General features: G+C 44.9%; 1 protein-coding gene across 2 annotated transcripts in view; it reads right to left on the reverse strand.

Annotated features, from left to right (window-relative positions):
• The window catches only part of Tacc1 (transforming acidic coiled-coil containing protein 1), a 103,408-nt gene extending 102,291 nt beyond the window's left edge, over positions 1–1,117 (reverse strand). Inside the window, exon 1 of one of the 2 annotated variants that reach the window (XM_029480314.1) lies at positions 1,042–1,117. The gene's annotated coding sequence lies outside the window, so the exon portion shown is untranslated. The remainder of the gene's footprint in view (positions 1–1,041) is intronic. The other variant, XM_029480313.1, reaches the window with a different exon arrangement.
• Positions 1,118–10,264: the final 9,147 nt, after the last annotated feature.

Genomic DNA, 10,264 nt, shown 5'->3' on the forward strand with positions numbered 1-10,264 from the left:
CTCAGGGGGAAGGGGTGCCTCAGCATGGACCCACAGAGGCACCCCCTTCCCTCACACCATATGGCACCTCCACCAATCATATTCCTTCCTTCCTTATCTTTTTATAAAACACAACAGAACCCAGGATCAAACCCCGAGCTTCCAAGTTTCTGAACTCGGCAGTAGGGACATGAGACCCACCCAGGTGGCTCCTCTACCATCTACTGTGCCGCCAGCCTGATCGGGTCACCTGTAAACCGGAAATGATGGTGATGGCGCCGGCCACTTTTAGGCAATCTCCTGGCATATGGAGAGAGTCATTTGGTACTTCCTGATAACCAGTCGGTAGGTTCCCTTAGTTAAGTCCCCTTCCTCATTTAGTTCGCCTGTCAGAGAACAAGGCGAGGTGATGTGTGGCTAAACAGGCAAAATCATCAGGAAGGTTGCTTACATTTTCTTCCTACCCCCTCCGCTGTGGGAGAAGGCACCCCGAGTTCACTGGGCCAGTTCAGTCTAGGCGTATAGCCACAGCCTGTCAAATGAATGTCACTAATAAGGCAAGGCACACGTAGGCAACAGATTAAACCAACAGACGCTCTAGACAGTGCCTGTCCACGAACACAGCCCTGGTTCTACATCCCTATACCTGAAGGACCACCTCGGGGCACACTGACCGACCCCGGACCACGGATGGGAGGCAAAGGATCGTCCTCCGGGCCAGCAACACGCAAGAATCGGGTCTGGGGGGAAACAGGCAGGCTCTAGTTTCTCAGGGCCCTTTCTAGCCAGTCACTTCTCCAAATCTGCTCACAGCTGGCAGTATTTAGGGATGCTTTTTGCCAAGTGAGACACTAGGAGGAAGCAGGGATCCGAGGAGACAACTTCAGCTCACACAATCAGCTCACACAATTTATTTCCTAGAGTTTGGCCAGTAACACTTTCTACTCAAACAGCGTTTTGAAAGCGCAGTCACCTTTCCCGAGATTGTCGTCCAGCCACCCACGCCAGTGGGACGCTGCGGAACGCAGTGAAACGCCCCCAGTGCACAAGGCTCCTTCCTACCTGTCGCGGCCGCCCGCTGCGTGCCACCTGCTGCGAGGACTGGCTGGCCCGCTGGCTCTCCCTCCTCCACCAGCGCTTGGGCACTGGGAAAAGGATGTTTTGTAACTTTTGGCTAGAACTTCCAGAGGCCGAAACAGGAAATGTCCTCTGGGACATGGAACTCAAGGAGTAATCTCGGGTCTTCCTGGAAGCCACTTGCAACAACGGTCTGGCATTTAAATCGCTTTCCCTCTCGCTCCCCTTACCCCCCCCCCCCCCCTCCTCCTCTCCCCTTTCTTCCTCTTCCTTTTCCCTTCCTTCTTCCTCTCCCCCCCCTTCTTCTCCCCTTTCCCTCTCCCCCTCCCCCCTTTTCCCTCTGTCCCTCTCTGTCGTGTCCTAAAAACATTTTTCTCTGGGTAAACTTGGCTCCAGAACACTCTCCTTGTGAGAGACTTTCTCATGTTGCAAAATTTAGTTCTAAAAATAAATAAATAAATCCAGAGCTTCCTCCCTGACCCCTGAACTTTTACTGGGAACATTTTTTTTTTTTTTGGATAGATTTTTTTTTTTTCCTCCTGACCCTTTGGATTCCAAGAAAATACACGCCCACGTCCCTCTTATTGGTTCCAGCCGCCTTTCTTTCCGGAGATAAAACAACAGCAGCTGGTAGGGAACAGCCTTTTAACTGTGGGCGCCCAGCTGAGCCCCCTCCGCCCTGGAGCCTGTGTGGCGCAGTAAGACATACCGAAGGAGGGTCTTTAGGGACAGAACGGGTTACCTTTCCCAACTGGAAACCTTTAAAACAGTTGACCCTGCAGGGAAACTCAGCAATTCTCAGAGTTGACTGGGGGTGTGTTTGCAGTCAGGACATGGGCTGTCTTGTCTGTTCTTTGTTTTAGCAGAAAGCAGGTAATAAACTAATACTGTAAGCAAGACTGTAAGAAAAGGTATTTTTTAACAGTTCATCAGGTTAGAGGTTTTTCTTTAAGAGAAATTTTTATTAAATGTATTTTAACTGATACATAAGGTATCAGTTAATGTATTTAACTGATACATTAAAATATTAAGTTAAAATATTAAGTTAAATACACAAATGTATTTAACTGATACATTAAAAACTGTTATGTGTGGCAATGAAATTTAACCCACATTATTAAAAGTATTTAATTAGGGGCGGGAGAGGTGGCTCAGTAATTAAGAGCACTTGCTGCTCTTAGGGAGGATTCTGGTTTGGCTCCCAGCACCCACATGGTGGCTCACAACTGCCTGAAACTCCAGTTCTCGAGGATATAGTGCCCTCTTCTGGCCACTCGGGGCACTGCACACACCGTGCACAGATATACATACATGCAGGCAAATATCTATACAAAAAAATAAATCTTTGAAAAACTAATTAAGTACCTATTCTATATTCCAATATACGGAACCACAGCAGTGAAATAGACATAGAGAACACTCATTTTATTTTTTATTCTCAAATGATCTCAAGAGCCACACTGTGAAAAGCAATAGACAGAGACTATCAGATAACTAAACACCAGACAAGCCAAGTTTTAAAACATGGCTTCTGTGTGTAGCTGTGATAGAGTGTGAACTTGGCATGTTCACCACCCCAACCCAATCCCAGCACACACACACAAATAAATAAATAGAAAGATGGCTTCTGTCCCAGTTTAAGGACAAAATTCTAATTCTATTGACTTAACGATATACAGCTCTTAGGGCTGGGGAGATGGCTCGGCAGTTAAGAACACAGGCTGCTCTTCCAGAGGATCCAGGTTCAATTCCCAGGGCCCATATGGCAGCTCACAACGGTCTGTATCTCCTGTTTCAGGGTATTGTACACCCCAACACAGACATGCATGTGAAGTGGAAATTTCTGGTTTCTTTAACGACTAAGTGTGTCACGTAGTGTTTTTCTGGAAGCTGTCTTATGAGAGGCCGTGTGATGTTTTGCTGAAAACAGATGCTTGAGAGCATGTGTGATGTTTAGAAAGAATATCAATGGAGCCCTACCGACAGTGAGAGGATGCCCTTGCATTGCTACGCAGTGCAACACCTTCCCTGGTCTTCACTGGTTTTCCCTTCGTAGAGAGAGATGCACCAGAGAACTCTCAGTACTCCGGCTGATTTTTGGCCACTTCTGATGATTCACACGGATTTGGCAGAGCCGGGTTGCTTCCGCTGGAGCTTGCCATTACAACTGATTCGTGTTGGCTGTTGAACTGGACTGCTGGTCTCCTAACAAAGAGGAGTGGAATCTCCCCCAAGGAACTACTGCTAAGCAGCCCCACAACCCTGCTTTCCATTAAACTTCTTTTCCCCCACTTCTGGTCGGTGCGTGGGTTGAAGCACTTAAGAACCCCAAGTAGGTTTTGAAAAAAATCTAAGCCTACATACATGTAGGCAAAAAACAAAACAAAATAAAAAACAAACAAGAAAACTAGTACACATGAAGTGAAATACATATATATTTAATCAACTTTATAATACATATACATATTATATATTAAAGTTGATTGAAAAATATGTCACTCAGTGGGCACAGCTTTTAGGGTTAGGGCATGGAGCTATGGCAAGCCAAATTAATACAATGACATTTCTAGTTCTCATCCTGAGAGCAAAAATTACTAGACTGTTCACTTGTGTTCAATTGTTAAACTAGGTGTCTGTGTGTGTGTGTGTGTATGTGTGTGTGTGTGTGTGTGTGTGCATGTGTGTGTGTATTTGTGTGTGTATGTGTGTGTATGTGTATGTGTATGTGTGTGTATGTGTGTATGTGCGTGTGCGTGTGTGTGTGTGTATGTGTGTGTGTGTATGTGTGTGTGTGTATGTGTGTGTGTATGTGTGTGTGTATGTGTGTGTGTATGTGTGTGTGTATGTGTGTATGTGTGTGTGTGTGTGTGTGTGCCTGCATTCGATTGTGCAGACCAGAAGTTGGCTCCAGGTGTCTCTCATTCTCTGAACCTCACTGGTTCCACTAGACTGGCTGGCCAGAAAGTCCTAGGCATTCTCCTGCCTCCACCTCCCCAGTTCTGGGATGACAGGCAATGGCACACAAGTGTGCAAGGGAGCACACACACACACACTTAAGACAAACTAAATATTTTAAAGAAGAAAACAAGGAGTGCCAGGGAGGATGGAGGCTGCAGGAGGGAATTCTCGTACCATGCTGACAGCACTGAAATCTGGCACGGTCTCTACAGAAACTAGAATAGCAGTTCCTGAAAAGCACTGAAGGCAATGCTGCAACATGACCCAGCTGGCCATTTCTGGGTATATACTCAAAGGAATTTCATTCAGCACACCACAGAGATACTTAAACATTTATGTTTATTACTGCAGTATTCACAACAGGCAAGATATGGAACAGCTTAAATGACTAGCAACAGATGAATAGATGAAAAAGAACAGATAAAGAATAGATAAAGAAGATTTATATACATACACACACATACATACACACACACCACAGCACACACATTCAATTCAAAAATGAATGAGATTATGTCATTTTCAGGAAAATGGATGGAACTGGGGGTCACCCCATTAACAGAACCCGGAAACCTAAGACAGCAGACTCTCGAGTTTGAGGCCAACCTGGACAACATAGTAAGTGTGAAAACAAACAATGAGACTGGAGAGATGAGTCAGAGGTTAAGAGCGCTTGTCGCTCTTGCTAACGATGAGCATCTAATCTCTCCTATTCATGTCAGGCTGCTCACAACTACACTTCCACCTTTGGGGATTCAACTCCATCTTCTGGCCTATGATCTGGCACTGACCAAGTACCTACTATGTGTGCCAGGCTGGCCTATGACCCAGCACTGACCAAGTACCTACTATGTGTGCCAGGCTGGCATATGACACAACACTGATCACATACTACTATGTGTACCAGGTCTGCTCAGAAAATTCTCAGAAAAAAAAAATTCAGCATCACAATCCTATCAAATATTATTGCCATTTGGTTTTTTAAGGTATAGTATTATTTTAATTATGCATATGTGTGGTAGAGGGCTGAGGTATGTGCCTGTGTAAACAAATGCCCTCAGAAGCCAGGAAAGGGCATCAGGTGCCTTGAAGCTGGAGTTATAATCAGTTCTGAGCTGCCTGATAGAGGTGCTGGGAACTGAACTCTGGTCCTTTGCAGGAGCAGGACACACTCCTGTGTCGCTGAGCCAGCTCTGCAGCCCCCCACACAGTCCTCCCAGTCTACAGAAGAGGGCTGCGCTGTGTAGATTATGCGGTGATGCTTTCTGCTGCTAAGATGCTTAATGATGCTTAGTGAGCTGAGCCTTTGAAACAATTTCTTTTCAAATGATATATTCTGACCATACCTTTTGTCTCCCCCAGCTCCTCCCTGTGGTCCTCCCTACAGTCCTCCCAATGGTCCTCCCCACCCACTCAACACCATGTCCTTTTATGTTTCCCTTTTCTTCCTTTCCCTTCCTTCCTTTCCTTCCTATTCCTCCTCCTCCTCCTCCTCCTCCTCCTCTTTCTCTTCCTCCTTCTTCTTGAGCCAGGGTTTCTCTGTGTAGCCCTGGCTGTCCTGGAACTCACTCTGTAGACCAGGCTAGCCTCGAACTCAGAGATCCGCCTGCCTCTGCCTCCCGAGTGCCGAGACGACAGGTGTGCGCCATTAACTCCTAGCATTTCTTCGTTGCTTTTTAAACTAAACAAAAACAAGAATCACACACCACCCCCAGCCCCCCAAATCCCACAAAACAAAGACTAAAATTTACAAGCAGAAAAACACAATAAGACAAAAAAAAAAAATACCCAAAGTAAAATACAACTGAAAGTCTACAAAAATACTGCTGAGCTCATTTTGTGCTGGGTTAACTCTCCCGGCACACGGTCTGCCCTGAAGTGTGGTTGATCGAGCCAGTGAGATTAGGTGAAGACTAATTTTTCCTTTGCTAGCTGGTATCAGTTGCAGATACTTTCTGGGTCAAGAATTGGGGTCCATGTCCCCCTCTAAGTGCTAGGACTCAGTCTGGCTTGAGCCTGCTCAGGGTCTGTGCGTGCTGCCACCGTCTTTGTGAGTTCATATGTGTGTCAGTTCTGTTGTGTTTGGATGAGGCGCTTTCTTCTTAAATTCATGATACCTGTTACTCCAGCAACTCTCTACGATGCTCCATGCCAGCATTGCAGATACTGTCCGTCCATTCATCCCAGCTAGTAAATATTTATAAAAATCAGTGTGCACAGCACTGGGCCAGGAGATGCAGGAACCCCCAAGGGATGCTTGTAATCTCCTAGGCAGAGAAATGAACACTCTTGTATCATTCAACCACCTGCTCTTCCCTAGGAGTACACGCCAGGGAGAAACAAATTGTTACAGCCATTGTTATCACAATCAAGTTTGAAACATTGTTATCTTTCTGAAAGATAGCCTTTATCGATTTCCAAATTGATAAATTCCAAACTTTAACACAGAAGGAGGAGGGAGGGAGAGAGAGAGACAGAGACACAGAGAGACACAGAGAGACACAGAGAGCGAGAGCAATCAATACATTTTCTGCCTCTATAGTTCGCCTATTGTGGACATTTCACATTAATAAGCTTATATGTTTTCTTTTGTACTTGGCTTTCTTCATCCAGGATAACAGGCTCAGGGGTCATCTACGAGTAAGCATATATCCATGTATACTTCATCTCTTTTTATGGCACAACTTTCCGAAGACACTAATAACCATTGAACAGTATACTCATAGTGGGCAGGTTTATGTCCTGTGGACTACACATAAGCGAAGCTGTCTCAAAAACAAAATTTGGGCAGGCACGGTAGCTTGCACCTGCATTCAAGGGCACAGGAGACTGAAGAAGGAAGACAGAAAGTTTGAAGCCAGTCTGGGCTATTTAGAAAGATCCTCTCAAACAAAGCAACAAATGAACCAACCACAAACCCTCAAACGGCTCCATACCTGAAAAAAGGGTGGTGTCTGTTTATTCTCTGACTCAGCCCAACTTCTAAAGTGCCCTTTTCAGATGTAGTATCTTATTTTCTTAGCTGATTCATTTTGATGTTTATTTTGAGAAATTCAGGACATTGTCAGAGAAAACAAAAGATCCGTGGGAGATTCGTGGGGAAGCAGCAGCTCTTAGAATGACTCTTCCGTGAGCTGTGTTCACAGTCTCTGAAGAACTTTATCTCTGGGGAATGAGATTCCCAAGCTCATGGCACTTCTGCTCCCTATTAAAAAAAAATGCTCACAGCCAGGAGTTGTGTTGCACACCTGGGTTCCCAGCACTCAAGAGACTGAGGCAGGAGAATCAAAGTTCGAGGCTAGTCTGGGCTACAGAGTAAGTTCCAGACCACCCTAGGCAACATGAGAACCTGTCTCCAAGCATAAATAAGTTATCAAGGAAACAGATAAATGACATATTTAAGGGATTTTAGGAGTGAAATCATAGAGACTCTGAAGCCTGAGAATAATCACTGATATTTGCATTAAGGAAGGGGTAAAGTTTTGCCGCCTTAAGCAAACTGAAAAGCATCCTAATTTTTCATTGTGTAGACATGAGCAAACTCTGACTTTATTCCGGGATCTATGCAAGCTTCAGGAAGTGGGTCTGGCAGAGGAGCCAGCTCGTGAGCAGTGAAGTAGACAGCTCGGGACTTTACATTAGCATATACAGCTGAAATGGAGTGGGCAGGGTGAGAGGACCATGTGCCAGGCCAGACAGAGAACAGGGGCCTCTGTGGTATGCAGGGAAATGTCAAATCATTTCAGAGAGGGGATAGGGGAGAGAGAGGGAGAGAGGGGGAGGGAAAGAGGGAGAGAGGGAGAAAGGGGGAGGAAAGGAGGGAGAGAGAATATTCTTTGAAATACTTAATGTTATTAACTAGTACACATGTATTTGTATGAATGTTCATCATAGGAGCTAAGTAGAGGTGGTGGTCACTAATCCCAGCACTTGGGAGGCAGAGGCAGGGGGATTTCTGAGTTCAAGGCCAGCCTGGTTTACAGAGTGAGTTCCAGGACAGCCAGGGCTCCACAGAGAAACCTGTCTCAAAAAAAAACAAAAAACAAAAAACAAAAAACAAAAAACAAAAAACAAAAAACAAAAAACAAAAAACAAAAAACAAAAACAAAAACAAAAACAAAAACCCACAAAAAAGGAAAAACAAAAAAACAAAAAAGTACACCATATGTGTGCATGCCTGTGATGGCCAGCAGAGGGCACCAGATCCCCTGGAAAAGGGTGTCAAGGGCTCTTAACCTCTGAGTCATCTCTCCACTTAGAAATCATATAATGGGGCCAGTGAGAGGGCTCAGAGGATAAAGGTGCTTGCTGCCAAATCTGAGCTCAATCCCCTGAACATACATGGTGCCCAGGACCCACATGGTGTGGAAGAGAACCTGACACCCACAATAGATAGATAGATAGATAGATTGATAGATAGATAGATAGATAGATAGATAGATAGATAGACAGACAGACAGATGGACGGATGGACAGACTAAAACCTGCATACTAGAGTACAGCTAATAGATAGATAGATAGATAGATAGATAGATAGATAGATAGATAGATAGATAGATAGAAGGATAGATAGATAAATTTGTAAAAATTTAAAGAGTAGTACAATTTTTTTTTTTTTTTGGTTTTTGGTTTTTGGTTTTTCGAGACAGGGTTTCTCTGTGTAGCCCTGGAACTCACTCTGTAGCCCAGGCTGGCCTTGAACTCAGAAATCCACCTGCCTCTGCCTCCCAAGTGCTGGGATTAAAGGTGTGTGTCACCATTGCCCGGCTCAAAATAGTTTTTTAAATAAAGGCATGTTTTAGAGTTCTGGTATCTTAGTCAGGGTTTCTATTGCTGTGATGAAACACCATGACCAAAAGCAACTTGGGGAGGCAAGGGTTTATTTCACTCACAGTTCCATACAACAGTCCATCATCAAAAGCAGTGAGGGCAGGAACTCAAACAGGACAGGAACCTGGAGGCAGGAGCTGATGCAGAGGCAATGGAGGGATGCTGCTTACTGGCTTCCTCCCCATGGCTTGCTCTCCTGGCTTTCTTATAGCAACCAGGACCACCAGCCCAGGGATGGCCCCATCCACAAGGGGCTGGGTCCTCAGCTATCAATCACTAATAAGAAAATGCCTCTGGCTGAGCAGTGTTGGCACACACCTTTAATCCCAGCACTTGGGAGACAGAGGCAGGTGGATGTCTGAGTTCAAAGCCAGCCTGGTCTACAGAGTGAGTTCCAGGATTGCCAGGGCTACATGAAGAAACATTATCATAAAAAACAAACAAAGCAGCAACAACAACCAAAAGCTGAAAGAAAAGAAAAAGGAAGAGGAGGAGAAAAGGAAAGAAAGAAAACAATGTCCCCAGGCTCACCTCCAGCTGTCTTATGGGGACATTTTCCTGAGGCTCTCTCTTCTCAGATGACTCTAGCTTGTCTAGCTTGTGTCAAGTTGACACACACTTAGCCAGTATATCAGGAAATGGTAAAGACTACTTTTAATATGTTGAGTTTACATCCTACAACCTCACTGTGTTTATTAGGTCTATGTTTTCTAGTAGATGTTATACTGGTCCCCCCACCACACACACACACACTTATTTGTTTATTCTTTCATTTTACATGCCAGTATTGTTTCCCCCCCCCCTCCTCCCAGTACCTCCTCAGGCAGAACGTCTCTCTACCTCCCTCCCCTTCTCCTTTGAGAAGGGGGAGTCCACCTCTAGGTACCACCTTCCCCCATTGCCCCTCCACCTCTCCACTATGCCCCCCCCACACACATCGGTCACTGCAGGACTAGGTACATCGTCCCCTACTGAGGCCAGACAAGGAAGGCAGCTACAGTGTCTTTTAAGTAAAGGACTGTGACTTCTGCAAGAGGAGGTCATTTTTCCTATGTCTTTCTCTGATCAAATTGATCACTGCTAAGACTTGAACATACAAGAAGTGGGAGTGGTGACAATGTCCCATTCTTGACTTTTAGAGGAAATACTGTTTGTTTCCATTTTATACAATGTTAGCTACAGATTTGTGTTTGTATATGTATGTGTGTGTGTGTGCATGTGTGTGTGTGTATGTGTGTGTGTGTTTGTGTATGTGTATGTGTGTATGTATGTGTATGCGTGTGTGTATGTGTGTATGTATGTGTATGTGTGTGTGTGTATGTGTATGTGTGTGTGTATGTGTATGTGTGTGTATGTGTGTGTGTTTGTGTATGTGTGTGTTTGTGTATGTGTATGTGTGTGTGTATGTGCATGTGTGTGT

Source organism: Mus caroli, chromosome 8 (genome assembly GCF_900094665.2).
Source record: "Mus caroli chromosome 8, CAROLI_EIJ_v1.1, whole genome shotgun sequence".
NCBI lineage: Eukaryota > Metazoa > Chordata > Mammalia > Rodentia > Muridae > Mus > Mus caroli.